Source organism: Lampris incognitus, chromosome 1 (genome assembly GCF_029633865.1).
Source record: "Lampris incognitus isolate fLamInc1 chromosome 1, fLamInc1.hap2, whole genome shotgun sequence".
In the NCBI taxonomy this organism is placed as follows: Eukaryota; Metazoa; Chordata; class Actinopteri; order Lampriformes; family Lampridae; genus Lampris; species Lampris incognitus.
Genome location: NC_079211.1, coordinates 116430210 through 116453962, shown reverse-complemented (window position 1 = coordinate 116453962; position 23753 = coordinate 116430210).

Below are 23753 nucleotides of genomic sequence, written 5' to 3'. Positions count from 1 at the left end.
TGACGACTTAACCCCCCACAAGGCCCGAGACGACGACTTAACCCCCACAAGTCCCGACATGACAACTTAACCCCCACAAGCCTCGACATGACGACTCAAACCCCACAAGCCCCGACACGACGACTTAACCCCCACATGCCCCGAGATGACGACTTAACCCCTTCAAGCCCCGAGACGACGACTTAACGGCCACACGCCCCGACATGACGACTTAACCCTCACACGCCCCGAGATGACGACTTTATCCCCTGAAGCCCCGACATGATGACTTAACCCCCACAAGCCCCGACATGACGACTTAACCTCCACACGTCCCGAGATGACAACTTTACACCCACAAGCCCCGACATGACGACTTTACCCCCACAAGCCCCGACATGACGACTTAACCCCCACACGCTCCTAGATGACGACTTTGCCCTCACAAGCCCCCACACACAACCCGACATGACGACTTAACCCCCACAAACCCCGACATGACGACTTAACCCCCACAAGCCTCGACATGACGACTTAACCCCTACACGCCCCGAGATGACGACTTAACCTCCATAAGCCCCGAGATGACGACTTAACCCCCACAAGCCCCGACATCACGACTTAACCCCCACATGCCCCGACATCACGACTTAACCTCCACATGCCCCGAGATGACGACTTTACACCCACAAGCCCCGACATGACGACTTTACCCCCACAAGCCCCGACATGACGACTTAACCCCCACACGCTCCTAGATGACGACTTTGCCCTCACAAGCCCCCACACACAACCCGACATGACGACTTAACCCCCACAAACCCCGACATGACGACTTAACCCCCACAAGCCTCGACATGACGACTTAACCCCTACACGCCCCGAGATGACGACTTAACCTCCATAAGCCCCGAGATGACGACTTAACCCCCACAAGCCCCGACATCACGACTTAACCCCCACATGCCCCGACATCACGACTTAACCTCCACATGCCCCGAGATGACAACTTTACCCCCACAAGCCCCGAGATGACGACTTAACCCCCACAAGCCCCGACATGACGACTTAACCCCCCACAAGGCCCGAGACGACGACTTAACCCCGACAAGTCCCGACATGACGACTTAACCCCCACAAGCCCCGAGATGACAACTTAACCCCCACACGTCCCGAGATGACGACTTTACACCCACAAGCCCCGACATGACGACTTATCCCCCACACGCTCCTAGATGATGACTTTGCCCTCACAAGCCCCGACAGGATTACTTATCCCCCACAAGCCCCGAGATGACGACTTTACCCCCACAAGCACAGACATGATGACTTAACCCCTACATGCCCAGAGATGACGACTTAACTCCCACAAGCCCCGAGGTGACAACTTTACCCCCATAAGGCCCTACATGACAACTTTAACCCCAAACATCCGAGATGACGACTTAACCCCCACAAGCCCCGACATGACGACTTAACCCCCCACAAGGCCCGAGACGACGACTTAACCCCGACATGCCCCGACATGACGACTTAACCCCCACAAGCCCCGAGATGACAACTTAACCCCCACACGTCCCGAGATGACGACTTTACACCCACAAGCCCCGACATGACGACTTTACCCCCACACGCTCCTAGATGATGACTTTGCCCTCACAAGCCCCGACAGGATTACTTATCCCCCACAAGCCCCGAGATGACGACTTTACCCCCACAAGCACAGACATGATGACTTAACCCCTACATGCCCAGAGATGACGACTTAACTCCCACAAGCCCCGAGGTGACAACTTTACCCCCATAAGGCCCTACATGACAACTTTAACCCCAAACATCCGAGATGACGACTTAACCTCCACAAGCCCCAAGATGACGACTTAACCCCCACAAGCCCCGAGATGACGACTTAACCTCCACAAGCCCCAAGATGACGACTTAACCCCCACAAGCCCCGAGATGACGACTTAACCTCCACAAGCCCCGAGATGACGACTTTACCCCCACAATCCCAGACATGACGACTTAACCCCCACAAGCCCCGACATGATGACTTATCCCCCACATACCCCCCGAGATGAAGACTTAACCCACACAAGGCCCGAGACGACGACTTAACCCCCACAAGCCCCGACACGACGACTTAACCCCCACAAGCCCCGACACGACGACTTAACCCCCACATGCCCCGAGATGATGACTTAACCCCCACAAGCCCCGAGACGACGACTTAACGCCCACACGCCCCGACATGACGACTTAACCCTCACACGCCCCGAGATGACGACTTTATCCCCTGAAGCCCCGACATGATGACTTAACCCCCACAAGCCCCGACATGACGACTTAACTCCCACACCACCCGAGATGACGACTTTACACCCACAAGCCCCGACATGACGACTTAACCCCCACACGCTCCTAGATGACGACTTTGACCTCACAAGCCCCGACAGGATGACTTATCCCCCACACACAACCCGACATGATGACTTAACCCCCACAAACCCCGACATGACGACTTAACCCCCACAAGCCTCGACATGACGACTTAACCCCCACACGCCCCGAGATGACGACTTAACCCCCACAAGCCCCGACATCACGACTTAACCCCCACATGCCCCGACATGACAACTTTACCCCCACAAGCCCCGACATTATGACTTATCCCCCACACGCCCCCAGAGATGACGACTTAACCCCCAAACGCCCCGAGATGACGACTTTGCCCCCACAAGCCCCGACATGACGACTTAACCCCCCACAAGGCCCGAGACGACGATTTAATCCCCACAAGCCTCGACATGACGACTCAACCCCCACAAGCCCCGACACGACGACTTAACCCCCACATGCCCCGAGATGACGACTTAACCCCCACAAGCCCCGAGACGACGACTTAACGCCCACACGCCCCGACATGACGACTTAACCCTCACACGCCCCGAGATGACGACTTTATCCCCTGAAGCCCCGACATGACGACTTAACCACCACACGCCTCGAGATTACAACTAAACCCCCCCAAGCCCCGAGATGACAACTTAACCCCCACACGTCCCGAGATGACGACTTTACACCCACAAGCCCCGACATGACGACTTTACCCCCACAAGCCCCGACATGATGACTTAACCCCCACACGCTCCTAGATGACGACTTTGCCCTCACAAGCCCCCACACACAACCCGACATGACGACTTAACCCCCACAAACACCGACATGAGGACTTAACCCCCACAAGCCTCGACATGACGACTTAACCCCCACACGCCCCGAGATGACGACTTAACCTCCATAAGCCTCGAGATGACGACTTAACCCCCACAAGCCCCGACATCACGACTTAACCCCCACATACCCCGACATCACGACTTAAACTCCACATGCCCCGAGATGACAACTTTACCCCCACAAGCCCCGACATGATGACTTATCCCCCACACGCCCCCTGAGATGACGACTGACCCCTATATGCCCCAAGATGACGACTTAACCCCCACAAGCCGCGACATGACGACTTAACCCCCACAAGCCCCGACATGACAACTTAACCCCCACACATCCCGAGATGACGACTTTACACCCACAAGCCCCGACATGACGACTTTACCCCCACAAGCCACGACATGACGACTTTACCCCCACAATCCCAGACATGATGACTTAACCCCTACATGCCCAGAGATGATGACTTAACTCCCACAAGCCCCGAGGTGACAATTTTACCCCCACAAGGCCCTACATGAGGACTTTAACCCCACAAATCCGAGATGACGACTTAACCTCCACAAGCCCCGAGATGACGACTTAACCCCCACAAGCCCCGAGACGACGACTTAACGCCCACACGCCCCGACATGACGACTTAACCCTCACACGCCCCGAGATGACGACTTTATCCCCTGAAGCCCCGACATGATGACTTAACCCCCACAAGCCCCGACATTACGACTTAACCCCCACACCACCCGAGATGACAACTTAACCCCCACACGTCCCGAGATGACGACTTTGCCCTCACAAGCCCCGACAGGATGACTTATCCCCCACACACAACCCGACATGACGACTTAACCCCCACAAACCCCGACATGACGACTTAACACCCACAAGCCTCGACATGACGACTTAACCCCCACATGCCCCGAGAGGACGACTTAACCCCCACAAGCCCCGACATCACGACTTAACCCCCACATGCCCCGACATGACAACTTTACCCCCACAAGCCCCGACATTATGACTTATCCCCCACACGCCCCCCGAGATGACGACTTTGCCCCCACAAGCCCCGACATGACGACTTAACCCCCCACAAGGCCCGAGACGACGACTTAATCCCCACAAGTCCCGACATGACGACTTAAGCCCCACAAGCCTCGACATGACGACTCAACCCCCACAAGCCCCGACACGACGACTTAACCCCCAGATGCCCCGAGATGACGACTTAACCCCCACACGTCCCGAGATGACGACTTTACACCCACAAGCCCCGACATGACGACTTTACCCCCACAAGCCCCGACATGATGACTTAACCCCCACACGCTCCTAGATGACGACTTTGCCCTCACAAGCCCCCACACACAACCCGACATGACGACTTAACCCCCACAAACACCGACATGAGGACTTAACCCCCACAAGCCTCGACATGACGACTTAACCCCCACACGCCCCGAGATGACGACTTAACCTCCATAAGCCTCGAGATGACGACTTAACCCCCACAAGCCCCGACATCACGTCTTAACCCCCACATACCCCGACATCACGACTTAAACTCCACATGCCCCGAGATGACAACTTTACCCCCACAAGCCCCGACATGATGACTTATCCCCCACACGCCCCCTGAGATGACGACTGACCCCTATATGCCCCAAGATGACGACTTAACCCCCACAAGCCGCGACATGACGACTTAACCCCCACAAGCCCCGAGATGACAACTTAACCCCCACACATCCCGAGATGACGACTTTACACCCACAAGCCCCGACATGACGACTTTACCCCCACAAGCCACGACATGACGACTTTACCCCCACAATCCCAGACATGATGACTTAACCCCTACATGCCCAGAGATGATGACTTAACTCCCACAAGCCCCGAGGTGACAATTTTACCCCCACAAGGCCCTACATGAGGACTTTAACCCCACAAATCCGAGATGACGACTTAACCTCCACAAGCCCCGAGATGACGACTTAACCCCCACAAGCCCCGAGACGACGACTTAACGCCCACACGCCCCGACATGACGACTTAACCCTCACACGCCCCGAGATGACGACTTTATCCCCTGAAGCCCCGACATGATGACTTAACCCCCACAAGCCCCGACATTACGACTTAACCCCCACACCACCCGAGATGACAACTTAACCCCCACACGTCCCGAGATGACGACTTTGCCCTCACAAGCCCCGACAGGATGACTTATCCCCCACACACAACCCGACATGACGACTTAACCCCCACAAACCCCGACATGACGACTTAACACCCACAAGCCTCGACATGACGACTTAACCCCCACATGCCCCGAGAGGACGACTTAACCCCCACAAGCCCCGACATCACGACTTAACCCCCACATGCCCCGACATGACAACTTTACCCCCACAAGCCCCGACATTATGACTTATCCCCCACACGCCCCCCGAGATGACGACTTTGCCCCCACAAGCCCCGACATGACGACTTAACCCCCCACAAGGCCCGAGACGACGACTTAATCCCCACAAGTCCCGACATGACGACTTAAGCCCCACAAGCCTCGACATGACGACTCAACCCCCACAAGCCCCGACACGACGACTTAACCCCCAGATGCCCCGAGATGACGACTTAACCCCCAGATGCCCCGAGATGACGACTTAACCCCTACACGCCCCGAGATGACGACTTAACCTCCATAAGCCCCGAGATGACGACTTAACCCCCACAAGCCCCGACATCACGACTTAACCCCCACATGCCCCGACATCACGACTTAACCTCCACATGCCCCGAGATGACGACTTTACACCCACAAGCCCCGACATGACGACTTTACCCCCACAAGCCCCGACATGACGACTTAACCCCCACACGCTCCTAGATGACGACTTTGCCCTCACAAGCCCCCACACACAACCCGACATGACGACTTAACCCCCACAAACCCCGACATGACGACTTAACCCCCACAAGCCTCGACATGACGACTTAACCCCTACACGCCCCGAGATGACGACTTAACCTCCATAAGCCCCGAGATGACGACTTAACCCCCACAAGCCCCGAGACGACGACTTAACGCCCAGACGCCCCGACATCACGACTTAACCCTCACACGCCCCGAGATGACGACTTTATCCCCTGAAGCCTCGACATGATGACTCAACCCCCACAAGCCCCGACATGACGACTTAACCCCCACACCACCCGAGATGACAACTTAACCCCCACACGTCCCGAGATGACGACTTTACACCCACAAGCCCCGACATGACGACTTAACCCCCACACGCTCCTAGATGACGACTTTGCCCTCACAAGCCCCGACAGGATGACTTATCCCCCACACACAACCCGACATGACGACTTAACCCCCACAAACCCCGACATGACGACTTAACCCCCACAAGCCTCGACATGACGACTTAACCCCCACACGCCCCGAGATGACGACTTAACCCCCAAAAGCCCCGACATCACGACTTAACCCCCATATGCCCCGACATGACAACTTTACCCCCACAAGCCCCGACATGATGACTTATCCCCCACACGCCCCCAGAGATGACGACTTAACCCCCAAACGCCCCGAGATGACGACTTTGCCCCCAAAAGCCCCGACATGACGACTTAACCCCCCACAAGGCCCGAGACGACGACTTAGCCCCCACAAGTCCCGACATGACGACTTAAGCCCCACAAGCCTCGACATGACGACTCAACCCCCACAAGCCGCGACACGACGACTTAACCCCCACATGCCCCGAGATGACGACTTAACCTCCACAAGCCCCGAGACGACGACTTAATGCCCACACGCCCCGACATGACGACTTAACCCTCACACGCCCCGAGATGACGACTTTATCCCCTGAAGCCCCGACATGACGACTTAACCCCCACACGCCTCGAGATTACGACTTAACCCCCACAAGCCCGGAGATGACAACTTAACCCCCACACGTCCCGAGATGACGACTTTACACCCACAAGCCCCGACATGACGACTTCACCCCCACAAGCCCCGACATGACGACATAACCCCCACACGCTCCTAGATGACGACTTTGCCCTCACAATCCCCCACACACAACCCGACATGACGACTTAACCCCCACAAACCCCGACATGACGACTTAACCCCCACACGCCCCGAGATGACGACTTAACCTCCATAAGCCTCGAGATGACGACTTATCCCCCACAAGCCCCGACATCACGACTTAACCCCCACATGCCCCGACATCACGACTTAACCCCAACACGCCCCGAGATGACGACTTAACCTCCATAAGCCCCGACATCACGACTTAACCCCCACATGCCCCGACATCACGACTTAACCCCCACGAGCGCCGAGATGACAACTTAACCCCCACACGTCCCGAGATGACGACTTTACACCCACAAGCCCCGACATGACGACGTAACCCCCACATGCTCCTAGATGACGACTTTGCCCTCACAAGCCCCGACAGGATTACTTATCCCCCACAAGCCCCGACATGACGACTTAACCGCCACAAGCCCCGAGATGACGACTTTACCCCCACAAGCCCAGACATGATGACTTAACCCCTACATGCCCAGAGATGACGACTTAACTCCCACAAGCCCCGAGGTGACGACTTTACCCCCACAAGGCCCTACATGACAACTTTAACCCCACACATCCGAGATGACGACTTAACCCCCACAAGCCCCGAGATGACGACTTAACCCCCACAAGGCCCTACATGACAACTTTAACCCCACACATCCGAGATGACGACTTAACCCCCCACAAGGCCCGAGACGACGACTTAGCCCCCACAAGTCCCGACATGACGACTTAAGCCCCACAAGCCTCGACATGACGACTCAACCCCCACAAGCCGCGACACGACGACTTAACCCCCACATGCCCCGAGATGACGACTTAACCTCCACAAGCCCCGAGACGACGACTTAATGCCCACACGCCCCGACATGACGACTTAACCCTCACACGCCCCGAGATGACGACTTTATCCCCTGAAGCCCCGACATGACGACTTAACCCCCACACGCCTCGAGATTACGACTTAACCCCCACAAGCCCCGAGATGACAACTTAACCCCCACACGTCCCGAGATGACGACTTTACACCCACAAGCCCCGACATGACGACTTCACCCCCACAAGCCCCGACATGACGACATAACCCCCACACGCTCCTAGATGACGACTTTGCCCTCACAATCCCCCACACACAACCCGACATGACGACTTAACCCCCACAAACCCCGACATGACGACTTAACCCCCACACGCCCCGAGATGACGACTTAACCTCCATAAGCCTCGATATGACGACTTATCCCCCACAAGCCCCGACATCACGACTTAACCCCCACATGCCCCGAGATGACGACTTAACCTCCATAAGCCCCTACATCACGACTTAACCCCCACATGCCCCGACATCACGACTTAACCCCCACGAGCGCCGAGATGACAACTTAACCCCCACACGTCCCGAGATGACGACTTTACACCCACAAGCCCCGACATGACGACGTAACCCCCACACGCTCCTAGATGACGACTTTGCCCTCACAAGCCCCGACAGGATTACTTATCCCCCACAAGCCCCGACATGACGACTTAACCGCCACAAGCCCCGAGATGACGACTTTACCCCCACAAGCCCAGACATGATGACTTAACCCCTACATGCCCAGAGATGACGACTTAACTCCCACAAGCCCCGAGGTGACAACTTTACCCCCACAAGCCCCGAGATGACGACTTTACACCCACAAGCCCCGACATGACGACTTTACCCCCACAAGCCCCGACATGACGACTTAACCCCCACACGCTCCTAGATGACGACTTTGCCCTCACAAGCCCCGACAGGATTACTTATCCCCCACAAGCCCCGACATGACGACTTAACCGCCACAAGCCCCGAGATGACGACTTTACCCCCACAAGCCCAGACATGATGACTTAACCCCTACATGCCCAGAGATGACGACTTAACTCCCACAAGCCCCGAGGTGACGACTTTACCCCCACAAGGCCCTACATGACAACTTTAACCCCACACATCCGAGATGACGACTTAACCTCCACAAGCCCCGAGATGACGACTTAACCCCCACAAGCCCCGAGATGACGACTTAACCTCCACAAGCCCCGAGATGATGATTTTACCCCCACAATCCCAGACATGACGACTTAACCCCCACAAGCCCCGACATGATGACTTATCCCCCACAAACCCCCCGAGATGACGACTTAACCCACACAAGGCCCGAGACGACGACTTAACCCCCACAAGCCCCGACACGACGACTTAACCCCCACACGCTCCTAGATGACGACTTTGCCCTCACAAGCCCCGACAGGATTACTTATCCCCCACAAGCCCCGACATGACGACTTAACCGCCACAATCCCCGAGAGGACGACTTTACCCCCACAAGCCCAGACATGGTGACTTAACCCCTACATGCCCAGAGATGACGACTTAACCCCCACAAGCCCCGAGACGACGACTTAACGCCCACACGCCCCGACATGACGACTTAACCCTCACACGCCCCGAGATGACGACTTTATCCCCTGAAGCCCCGACATGATGACTTAACCCCCACAAGCCCCGATATGACGACTAAACCCCCACACGCCCCGAGATGACAACTTAACCCCCACACGTCCCGAGATTACGACTTAACCCCCACACGCTCCTAGATGACGACTTTGACCTCACAAGCCCAGACAGGATGACTTATCCCCCACACACAACCCGACATGACGACTTAACCCCCACAAACCCCGACATGACGACTTAACCCCCACAAGTCTCGACATGACGACTTAACCCCCACACGCCCCGAGATGACGAGTTAACCCCCACAAGCCCCGACATCACGACTTAACCCCCACATGCCCCGACATGACAACTTTACCCCCACATGCCCCGACTTGATGACTTATCCCCCACACGCCCCCTGAGATGACGACTTAACCCCCAAACGCCCCGAGACGACGACTTAGCCCCCACAAGTCCCGACATGACGACTTAAGCCCCACAAGCCTCGACATGACGACTCAACCCCCACAAGCCGCGACACGACGACTTAACCCCCACATGCCCCGAGATGACGACTTAACCCCCACAAGCCCCGAGACGACGACTTAACGCCCACACGCCCCGAGATGACGACTTTATCCCCTGAAGCCCCGACATGACGACTTAACCCCCACACGCCTCGAGATTACGACTTAACCCCCACAAGCCCCGAGATGACAACTTAACCCCCACACGTCCCGAGATGACGACTTTACACCCACAAGCCCCGACATGACGACTTTACCCCCACAAGCCCCGACATGACGACTTAACCCCCACATGCTCCTAGATGACGACTTTGCCCTCACAAGCCCCCAGACACAACCCGACATGACGACTTAACCCCCACAAACCCCGACATGACGACTTAACCCCCACAAGCGCCGACATGATGACTTATCCCCCACACGCCCCCTGAGATGACGACTGACCCCTATATGCCCCAAGATGACGACTTAACCCCCACAAGCCCCGAGATGACGACTTTACCCCGACAAGCCCAGACATGACGACTTAACCCCCACAAGCCGCGACATGACGACTTAACCCCCGCAAGCCTCGAGATGACAACTTAACCCCCACACGTCCCGAGATGACGACTTTACACCCACAAGCCCCGACATGACGACTTTACCCCCACAAGCCCCGACATGACAACTTAACCCCCACAAGCCCAGACATGATGACTTAACCCCTACATGCCCAGAGATGACGACTTAACCCCCACAAGCCCCGAGGTGACAACTTTACCCACACAAGGCCCTACATGACAACTTTAACCCCACAATCCCAGACATGAGGACTTAACCCCCACAAGCCCCGACATGATGACTTATCCCCCACATACCCCCCGAGATGAAGACTTAACCCACACAAGGCCCGAGACGACGACTTAAGCCCCAAAAGCCCCGAGATGACAACTTTACCCCCACAAGCGCCGACATGATGACTTATCCCCCACACGCCCCCTGAGATGACGACTGACCCGTATATGCCCCAAGATGACAACTTAGCCCCCACAAGCCCCGACATGACGACTTAACCGCCACAAGCCCCGAGATGACGACTTTACCCCCACAAGCCCAGACATGGTGACTTAACCCCTACATGCCCAGAGATGACGACTTAACGCCCACACGCCCCGACATGACGACTTAACCCTCACACGCCCCGAGATGACGACTTTATCCCCTGAAGCCCCGACATGATGACTTAACCCCCACAAGCCCCGACATGACGACTAAACCCCCACAAGCCCCGAGATGACAACTTAACCCCCACACGTCCCGAGATGACGACTTAACCCCCACACGCTCCTAGATGACGACTTTGCCCTCACAAGCCCCGACAGGATGACTTATCCCCCACACACAACCCGACATGACGACTTAACCCCCACAAACCCCGACATGACGACTTAACCCCCACAAGCCCCGAGATGACGAGTTAACCCCCACAAGCCCCGACATCACGACTTAACCCCCACATGCCCCGACATGACAACTTTACCCCCACATGCCCCGACATGATGACTTATCCCCCACACGCCCCCTGAGATGACGACTTAACCCCCAAACGCCCAGAGATGACGACTTTGCCCCCACAAGCCCCGACATGATGACTTAACCCCCCACAAGGCCCGAGACGACGACTTAGCCCCCACAAGTCCCGACATGACGACTTAACCCCCACAATCCTCGACATGACGACTCAACCCCCACAAGCCCCGACACGACGACTTAACCCCCACATGCCCCGAGATGACGACTTGACCCCCACAAGCCCCGAGACGACGACTTAACGCCCACACGCCCCGACATGACGACTTAACCCTCACACGCCCCGACATGACGACTTAACCCCCACAAACCCCGACATGACGACTTAACCCCCACAAGTCTCGACATGACGACTTAACCCCCACACGCCCCGAGATGACGAGTTAACCCCCACAAGCCCCGACATCACGACTTAACCCCCACATGCCCCGACATGACAACTTTACCCCCACATGCCCCGACTTGATGACTTATCCCCCACATGCCCCCTGAGAAGACGACTTAACCCCCAAACGCCCCGAGACGACGACTTAGCCCCCACAAGTCCCGACATGACGACTTAAGCCCCACAAGCCTCGACATGACGACTCAACCCCCACAAGCCGCGACACGACGACTTAACCCCCACATGCCCCGAGATGACGACTTAACCCCCACAAGCCCCGAGACGACGACTTAACGCCCACACGCCCCGAGATGACGACTTTATCCCCTGAAGCCCCGACATGACGACTTAACCCCCACACGCCTCGAGATTACGACTTAACCCCCACAAGCCCCGAGATGACAACTTAACCCCCACACGTCCCGAGATGACGACTTTACACCCACAAGCCCCGACATGACGACTTTACCCCCACAAGCCCCGACATGACGACTTAACCCCCACATGCTCCTAGATGACGACTTTGCCCTCACAAGCCCCCAGACACAACCCGACATGACGACTTAACCCCCACAAACCCCGACATGACGACTTAACCCCCACAAGCGCCGACATGATGACTTATCCCCCACACGCCCCCTGAGATGACGACTGACCCCTATATGCCCCAAGATGACGACTTAACCCCCACAAGCCCCGAGATGACGACTTTACCCCGACAAGCCCAGACATGACGACTTAACCCCCACAAGCCGCGACATGACGACTTAACCCCCGCAAGCCTCGAGATGACAACTTAACCCCCACACGTCCCGAGATGACGACTTTACACCCACAAGCCCCGACATGACGACTTTACCCCCACAAGCCCCGACATGACAACTTAACCCCCACAAGCCCAGACATGATGACTTAACCCCTACATGCCCAGAGATGACGACTTAACCCCCACAAGCCCCGAGGTGACAACTTTACCCACACAAGGCCCTACATGACAACTTTAACCCCACAATCCCAGACATGAGGACTTAACCCCCACAAGCCCCGACATGATGACTTATCCCCCACATACCCCCCGAGATGAAGACTTAACCCACACAAGGCCCGAGACGACGACTTAAGCCCCAAAAGCCCCGAGATGACAACTTTACCCCCACAAGCGCCGACATGATGACTTATCCCCCACACGCCCCCTGAGATGACGACTGACCCGTATATGCCCCAAGATGACAACTTAGCCCCCACAAGCCCCGACATGACGACTTAACCGCCACAAGCCCCGAGATGACGACTTTACCCCCACAAGCCCAGACATGGTGACTTAACCCCTACATGCCCAGAGATGACGACTTAACGCCCACACGCCCCGACATGACGACTTAACCCTCACACGCCCCGAGATGACGACTTTATCCCCTGAAGCCCCGACATGATGACTTAACCCCCACAAGCCCCGACATGACGACTAAACCCCCACAAGCCCCGAGATGACAACTTAACCCCCACACGTCCCGAGATGACGACTTAACCCCCACACGCTCCTAGATGACGACTTTGCCCTCACAAGCCCCGACAGGATGACTTATCCCCCACACACAACCCGACATGACGACTTAACCCCCACAAACCCCGACATGACGACTTAACCCCCACAAGCCTCGACATGACGACTTAACCCCCACAAGCCCCGAGATGACGAGTTAACCCCCACAAGCCCCGACATCACGACTTAACCCCCACATGCCCCGACATGACAACTTTACCCCCACATGCCCCGACATGATGACTTATCCCCCACACGCCCCCTGAGATGACGACTTAACCCCCAAACGCCCAGAGATGACGACTTTGCCCCCACAAGCCCCGACATGATGACTTAACCCCCCAAAAGGCCCGAGACGACGACTTAGCCCCCACAAGTCCCGACATGACGACTTAACCCCCACAATCCTCGACATGACGACTCAACCCCCACAAGCCCCGACACGACGACTTAACCCCCACATGCCCCGAGATGACGACTTGACCCCCACAAGCCCCGAGACGACGACTTAACGCCCACACGCCCCGACATGACGACTTAACCCTCACACGCCCCGACATGACGACTTTATCCCCTGAAGCCCCGACATGATGACTTAACCACCACAAACCCCGACATGACGACTTAACCCCCACACGCCTCGAGATTACGACTTAACCCCCACAAGCCCCGAAATGACAACTTAACTCCCACACGTCTCGAGATGACGACTTTACACCCACAAGCCCCGACATGACGACTTTACCCCCACAAGCCCCGACATGACGACTTAACCCCCACACGCTCCTAGATGACGACTTTGCCCCCAGAAGCCCCCACACACAACCCGACATGACGACTTAACCCCCACAAGCCTCGACATGACGACTTAACCCCCACACGCCCCAAGATGACGACTTAACCTCCATAAGCCCCAATATGACGACTTCACCCCCACAAGCCCCGACATCACGACTTAACCCCCACATGCCCCGACATCACGACTTAACCTGCACATGCCCCGAGATGACAACTTTACCCCCACAAGCCCCGACATGATGACTTATCCCCCACACGCCCCCTGAGATGACGACTGACCCCTATATGCCCCGAGATGACAACTTAACCCCCACAAGCCTCGACATGACGACTTAACCCCCACAAGCCCCGACATGACGACTTAACCGCCACAAGCACCGAGATGACGACTTTACCCCCACAAGCCCAGACATGATGACTTAACCCCTACATGCCCAGAGATGACGACTTAACCCCCACAAGCCCCGACATGACAACTTTAACCCCACACATCCGAGATGACGACTTAACCCCCACAAGCCCCGAGATGACGACTTAACCCCCACAAGCCCCGAGATGACGACTTAACCTCCACAAGCCCCGAGATGACGACTTAACCCCCACAAGCCCCGACATGAGGACTTAACCCCCCACAACGCCCGAGACGACGACTTAACCCCCACAAGCCCAGACATGAGGACTTAACCCCCACAAGCCGCGACATGACGACTTAACCCCCACAAGCCTCGAGATGACAACTTAACCCCCACACGTCCCGACATGACGACTTAACCCCCACATGCCCCGAGATGACGACTTAACCCCCACAAGCCCCGAGACGACGACTTAACGCCCACACGCCCAGACATGACGACTTAACCCCCACAAGCCGCGACATGACGACTTAACCCCCACAAGCCCCGAGATGACAACTAAACCCCCACACGTCCCGAGATGACGACTTTACACCCACAAGCCCCGACATGACGACTTTACCCCCACAAGCCCCGACATGACGACTTAACCCCCACACGCTCCTAGATGACGACTTTGCCTTCACAAGCCCCGACAGGATGACTTATCCCCCACAAGCCCCGACAGGATGACTTATCCCCCACACACAACCCGACATGACGACTTAACCCCCACAAACCCCGACCTGACGACTTAACCCCCACAAGCCTCGACATGACGACTTAACCCCCGCACGCCCCGAGATGACGAGTTAACCCCCACAAGCCCCGACATCACGACTTAACCCCCACATGCCCCGACATGACAACTTTACCCCCACATGCCCCGACATGATGACTTATCCCCCACACGCCCCCTGAGATGACGACTTAACCCCCAAACGCCCCGAGATGACGACTTTGCCCCCACAAGCCCCGACATGATGACTTAACCCCCCACAAGGCCCGAGACGACGACTTAACCCCCACAAGTCCCGACATGACGACTTAACCCTCACACGCCCCGACATGACGACTTTATCCCCTGAAGCCCCGACATGATGACTTAATCCCCACAAACCCCGACATGACGACTTAACCCCCACACGCCTCGAGATTACGACTTAACCCCCACAAGCCCCGAGATGACAACTTAACCCCTACACGTCTCGAGATGACGACTTTACACCCACAAGCCCCGAAATGACGACTTTACCCCCACAAGCCCCGACATGACGACTTAACCCCCACACGCTCCTAGATGACGACTTTGCCCTCAGAAGCCCCCACACACAACCCGACATGACGACTTAACCCCCACAAACCCCGACATGACGACTTAACCCCCACAAGCCTCGACATGACGACTTAACCCCCACAAGCCCCGACATCACCACTTAACCCCCACATGCCCCGACATCACGACTTAACCTGCACATGCCCCGAGATGACAACTTTACCCCCACAAGCCCCGACATGATGACTTATCCCCCACACGCCCCCTGAGATGACGACTGACCCCTATATGCCCCGAGATGACGACTTAACCCCCACAATCCTCGACATGACGACTTATCCCCCACACGCCCCGAGATGACGACTTATCCCCCACAAGCCCCGACATGACGACTTAACCGCCACAAGCACCGAGATGACGACTTTACCCCCACAAGCCCAGACATGATGACTTAACCCCTACATGCCCAGAGATGACGACTTAACTCCCACAAGCCCCGAGGTGACAACTTTACCCCCACAAGCCCCGACATGACAACTTTAACCCCACACATCCGAGATGACGACTTAACCCCCACAAGCCCCGAGATGACGACTTAACCCCAACAAGCCCCGAAATGACGACTTAACCTCCACAAGCCCCGAGATGACGACTTAACCCCCACAAGCCCCGACATGAGGACTTAACCCCCCACAAGGCCCGAGACGACGACTTAACCCCCACAAGCCCAGACATGACGACTTAACCCCCACAAGCCGCGACATGACGAGTTAACCCCCACAAGCCTCGAGATGACAACTTAACCCCCACACGTCCCGACATGACGACTTAACCGCCACAAGCCCCGAGATGACGACTTAACCCCCACAAGCCCCGAGACGACGACTTAACGCCCACACGCCCAGACATGACGACTTAACCACCACAAGCCGCGACATGACGACTTAACCCCCACAAGCCCCGAGATGACAACTAAACCCCCACACGTCCCGAGATGACGACTTTACACCCACAAGCCCCGACATGACGACTTTACCCCCACAAGCCCCGACATGACGACTTAACCCCCACACGCTCCTAGATGACGACTTTGCCTTCACAAGCCCCGACAGGATGACTTATCCCCCACAAGCCCCGACATGACGACTTCACCGCCACAAGCCCCGAGATGACGACTTAACCCCCACAAGCCCCGAGATGACGACTTAACCTCCACAAGCCCCGAGATGACGACTTAACCCCCACAAGCCCCGACATGAGGACTTAACCCCCCACAAGGCCCGAGACGACGACTTAACCCCCACAAGCCCAGACATGACGACTTAACCCCCACAAGCCGCGAAATGACGACTTAACCCCCACAAGCCTCGAGATGACAACTTAACCCCCACACGTCCCGACATGACGACTTAACCACCACAAGCCCCGAGATGACGACTTTACCCCCACAAGCCCCAACATGACGACTTTACCCCCACAAGCCCCGACATGACGACTTAACCCCCACACGCTCCTAGATGACGACTTTGCCTTCACAAGCCCCGAGAGGATGACTTATCCCCCACAAGCCCCGACATGACGACTTAACCGCCACAAGCCCCGAGATGACGACTTAACCCCCACAAGCCCCGAGACGACGACTTAACCCCCACAAGCCCAGACATGACGACTTAACCCCCACAAGCCGCGAAATGACGACTTAACCCACACAAGCCTCGAGATGACAACTTAACCCCCACACGTCCCGACATGACGACTTTACACCCACAAGCCCCGACATGACGACTTTACCCCCACAAGCCCCGACATGACGACTTAACCCCCACACGCTCCTAGATGACGACTTTGCCTTCACAAGCCCCGACAGGATGACTTATCCCCCACAAGCCCCGACAGGATGACTTATCCCCCACACACAACCCGACATGACGACTTAACCCCCACAAACCCCGACCTGACGACTTAACCCCCACAAGCCTCGACATGACGACTTAACCCCCGCACGCCCCGAGATGACGAGTTAACCCCCACAAGCCCCGACATCACGACTTAACCCCCACATGCCCCGACATGACAACTTTACCCCCACATGCCCCGACATGATGACTTATCCCCCACACGCCCCCTGAGATGACGACTTAACCCCCAAACGCCCCGAGATGACGACTTTGCCCCCACAAGCCCCGACATGATGACTTAACCCCCCACAAGGCCCGAGACGACGACTTAACCCCCACAAGTCCCGACATGACGACTTAACCCTCACACGCCCCGACATGACGACTTTATCCCCTGAAGCCCCGACATGATGACTTAATCCCCACAAACCCCGACATGACGACTTAACCCCCACACGCCTCGAGATTACGACTTAACCCCCACAAGCCCCGAGATGACAACTTAACCCCTACACGTCTCGAGATGACGACTTTACACCCACAAGCCCCGAAATGACGACTTTACCCCCACAAGCCCCGACATGACGACTTAACCCCCACACGCTCCTAGATGACGACTTTGCCCTCAGAAGCCCCCACACACAACCCGACATGACGACTTAACCCCCACAAACCCCGACATGACGACTTAACCCCCACAAGCCTCGACATGACGACTTAACCCCCACAAGCCCCGACATCACCACTTAACCCCCACATGCCCCGACATCACGACTTAACCTGCACATGCCCCGAGATGACAACTTTACCCCCACAAGCCCCGACATGATGACTTATCCCCCACACGCCCCCTGAGATGACGACTGACCCCTATATGCCCCGAGATGACGACTTAACCCCCACAATCCTCGACATGACGACTTATCCCCCACACGCCCCGAGATGACGACTTATCCCCCACAAGCCCCGACATGACGACTTAACCGCCACAAGCACCGAGATGACGACTTTACCCCCACAAGCCCAGACATGATGACTTAACCCCTACATGCCCAGAGATGACGACTTAACTCCCACAAGCCCCGAGGTGACAACTTTACCCCCACAAGCCCCGACATGACAACTTTAACCCCACACATCCGAGATGACGACTTAACCCCCACAAGCCCCGAGATGACGACTTAACCCCAACAAGCCCCGAAATGACGACTTAACCTCCACAAGCCCCGAGATGACGACTTAACCCCCACAAGCCCCGACATGAGGACTTAACCCCCCACAAGGCCCGAGACGACGACTTAACCCCCACAAGCCCAGACATGACGACTTAACCCCCACAAGCCGCGACATGACGAGTTAACCCCCACAAGCCTCGAGATGACAACTTAACCCCCACACGTCCCGACATGACGACTTAACCGCCACAAGCCCCGAGATGACGACTTAACCCCCACAAGCCCCGAGACGACGACTTAACGCCCACACGCCCAGACATGACGACTTAACCACCACAAGCCGCGACATGACGACTTAACCCCCACAAGCCCCGAGATGACAACTAAACCCCCACACGTCCCGAGATGACGACTTTACACCCACAAGCCCCGACATGACGACTTTACCCCCACAAGCCCCGACATGACGACTTAACCCCCACACGCTCCTAGATGACGACTTTGCCTTCACAAGCCCCGACAGGATGACTTATCCCCCACAAGCCCCGACATGACGACTTCACCGCCACAAGCCCCGAGATGACGACTTAACCCCCACAAGCCCCGAGATGACGACTTAACCTCCACAAGCCCCGAGATGACGACTTAACCCCCACAAGCCCCGACATGAGGACTTAACCCCCCACAAGGCCCGAGACGACGACTTAACCCCCACAAGCCCAGACATGACGACTTAACCCCCACAAGCCGCGAAATGACGACTTAACCCCCACAAGCCTCGAGATGACAACTTAACCCCCACACGTCCCGACATGACGACTTAACCACCACAAGCCCCGAGATGACGACTTTACCCCCACAAGCCCCAACATGACGACTTTACCCCCACAAGCCCCGACATGACGACTTAACCCCCACACGCTCCTAGATGACGACTTTGCCTTCACAAGCCCCGAGAGGATGACTTATCCCCCACAAGCCCCGACATGACGACTTAACCGCCACAAGCCCCGAGATGACGACTTAACCCCCACAAGCCCCGAGACGACGACTTAACCCCCACAAGCCCAGACATGACGACTTAACCCCCACAAGCCGCGAAATGACGACTTAACCCACACAAGCCTCGAGATGACAACTTAACCCCCACACGTCCCGACATGACGACTTAACCACCACAAGCCCCGAGATGACGACTTTACCCCCACAAGCCCCAAGATGACGACTTTACCCCCACAAGCCCCGACATGACGACTTAACCCCCACACGCTCCTAGATGACGACTTTGCCTTCACAAGCCCCGAGAGGATGACTTATCCCCCACAAGCCCCGACATGACGACTTAACCGCCACAAGCCCCGAGATGACGACTTAACCCCCACAAGCCCCAAGACGACGACTTAACCCCCACAAGCCCCGACATGACAACTTTAACCCCACACATCCGAGATGACGACTTAACCTCCACAAGCCCCGAGATGACGACTTAACCCCCACAAGCCCCGAGATGACGACTTAACCGCCACAAGCCCCGAGATGACGACTTAACCCCCACAAGTCCCGAGACGACGACTTAACGCCCACACGCCCAGACATGACGACTTAACTCCCACAAGCCCCGAGGTGACAACTTTACCCCCACAAGCCCCGACATGACAACTTTAACCCCACACATCCGAGATGACGACTTTACACCCACAAGCCCCGACATGACGACTTTACCCCCACAAGCCCCGACATGACGACTTAATCCCCACACGCTCCTAGATGACGACTTTGCCTTCACAAGCCCCGACAGGATGACTTATCCCCCACAAGCCCCGACATGACGACTTCACCGCCACAAGCCCCGAGATGACGACTTAACCCCCACAAGCCCCGAGATGACGACTTAACCTCCACAAGCCCCGAGATGACGACTTAACCCCCACAAGCCCCGACATGAGGACTTAACCCCCCACAAGGCCCGAGACGACGACTTAACCCCCACAAGCCCAGACATGACGACTTAACCCCCACAAGCCGCGAAATGACGACTTAACCCCCACAAGCCTCGAGATGACAACTTAACCCCCACACGTCCCGACATGACGACTTAACCACCACAAGCCCCGAGATGACGACTTTACCCCCACAAGCCCCAACATGACGACTTTACCCCCACAAGCCCCGACATGACGACTTAACCCCCACACGCTCCTAGATGACGACTTTGCCTTCACAAGCCCCGAGAGGATGACTTATCCCCCACAAGCCCCGACATGACGACTTAACCGCCACAAGCCCCGAGATGACGACTTAACCCCCACAAGCCCCGAGACGACGACTTAACCCCCACAAGCCCAGACATGACGACTTAACCCCCACAAGCCGCGAAATGACGACTTAACCCACACAAGCCTCGAGATGACAACTTAACCCCCACACGTCCCGACATGACGACTTAACCACCACAAGCCCCGAGATGACGACTTTACCCCCACAAGCCCCAACATGACGACTTTACCCCCACAAGCCCCGACATGACGACTTAACCCCCACACGCTCCTAGATGACGACTTAACCTCCACAAGCCCCAAGATGACGACTTAACCCCCACAAGCCCCGAGATGACGACTTAACCTCCACAAGCCCCAAGATGACGACTTAACCCCCACAAGCCCCGAGATGACGACTTAACCTCCACAAGCCCCGAGATGACGACTTTACCCCCACAATCCCAGACATGACGACTTAACCCCCACAAGCCCCGACATGATGACTTATCCCCCACATACCCCCCGAGATGAAGACTTAACCCACACAAGGCCCGAGACGACGACTTAACCCCCACAAGCCCCGACACGACGACTTAACCCCCACAAGCCCCGACACGACGACTTAACCCCCACATGCCCCGAGATGATGACTTAACCCCCACAAGCCCCGAGACGACGACTTAACGCCCACACGCCCCGACATGACGACTTAACCCTCACACGCCCCGAGATGACGACTTTATCCCCTGAAGCCCCGACATGATGACTTAACCCCCACAAGCCCCGACATGACGACTTAACTCCCACACCACCCGAGATGACGACTTTACACCCACAAGCCCCGACATGACGACTTAACCCCCACACGCTCCTAGATGACGACTTTGACCTCACAAGCCCCGACAGGATGACTTATCCCCCACACACAACCCGACATGATGACTTAACCCCCACAAACCCCGACATGACGACTTAACCCCCACAAGCCTCGACATGACGACTTAACCCCCACACGCCCCGAGATGACGACTTAACCCCCACAAGCCCCGACATCACGACTTAACCCCCACATGCCCCGACATGACAACTTTACCCCCACAAGCCCCGACATTATGACTTATCCCCCACACGCCCCCAGAGATGACGACTTAACCCCCAAACGCCCCGAGATGACGACTTTGCCCCCACAAGCCCCGACATGACGACTTAACCCCCCACAAGGCCCGAGACGACGATTTAATCCCCACAAGCCTCGACATGACGACTCAACCCCCACAAGCCCCGACACGACGACTTAACCCCCACATGCCCCGAGATGACGACTTAACCCCCACAAGCCCCGAGACGACGACTTAACGCCCACACGCCCCGACATGACGACTTAACCCTCACACGCCCCGAGATGACGACTTTATCCCCTGAAGCCCCGACATGACGACTTAACCACCACACGCCTCGAGATTACAACTAAACCCCCCCAAGCCCCGAGATGACAACTTAACCCCCACACGTCCCGAGATGACGACTTTACACCCACAAGCCCCGACATGACGACTTTACCCCCACAAGCCCCGACATGATGACTTAACCCCCACACGCTCCTAGATGACGACTTTGCCCTCACAAGCCCCCACACACAACCCGACATGACGACTTAACCCCCACAAACACCGACATGAGGACTTAACCCCCACAAGCCTCGACATGACGACTTAACCCCCACACGCCCCGAGATGACGACTTAACCTCCATAAGCCTCGAGATGACGACTTAACCCCCACAAGCCCCGACATCACGACTTAACCCCCACATACCCCGACATCACGACTTAAACTCCACATGCCCCGAGATGACAACTTTACCCCCACAAGCCCCGACATGATGACTTATCCCCCACACGCCCCCTGAGATGACGACTGACCCCTATATGCCCCAAGATGACGACTTAACCCCCACAAGCCGCGACATGACGACTTAACCCCCACAAGCCCCGAGATGACAACTTAACCCCCACACATCCCGAGATGACGACTTTACACCCACAAGCCCCGACATGACGACTTTACCCCCACAAGCCACGACATGACGACTTTACCCCCACAATCCCAGACATGATGACTTAACCCCTACATGCCCAGAGATGATGACTT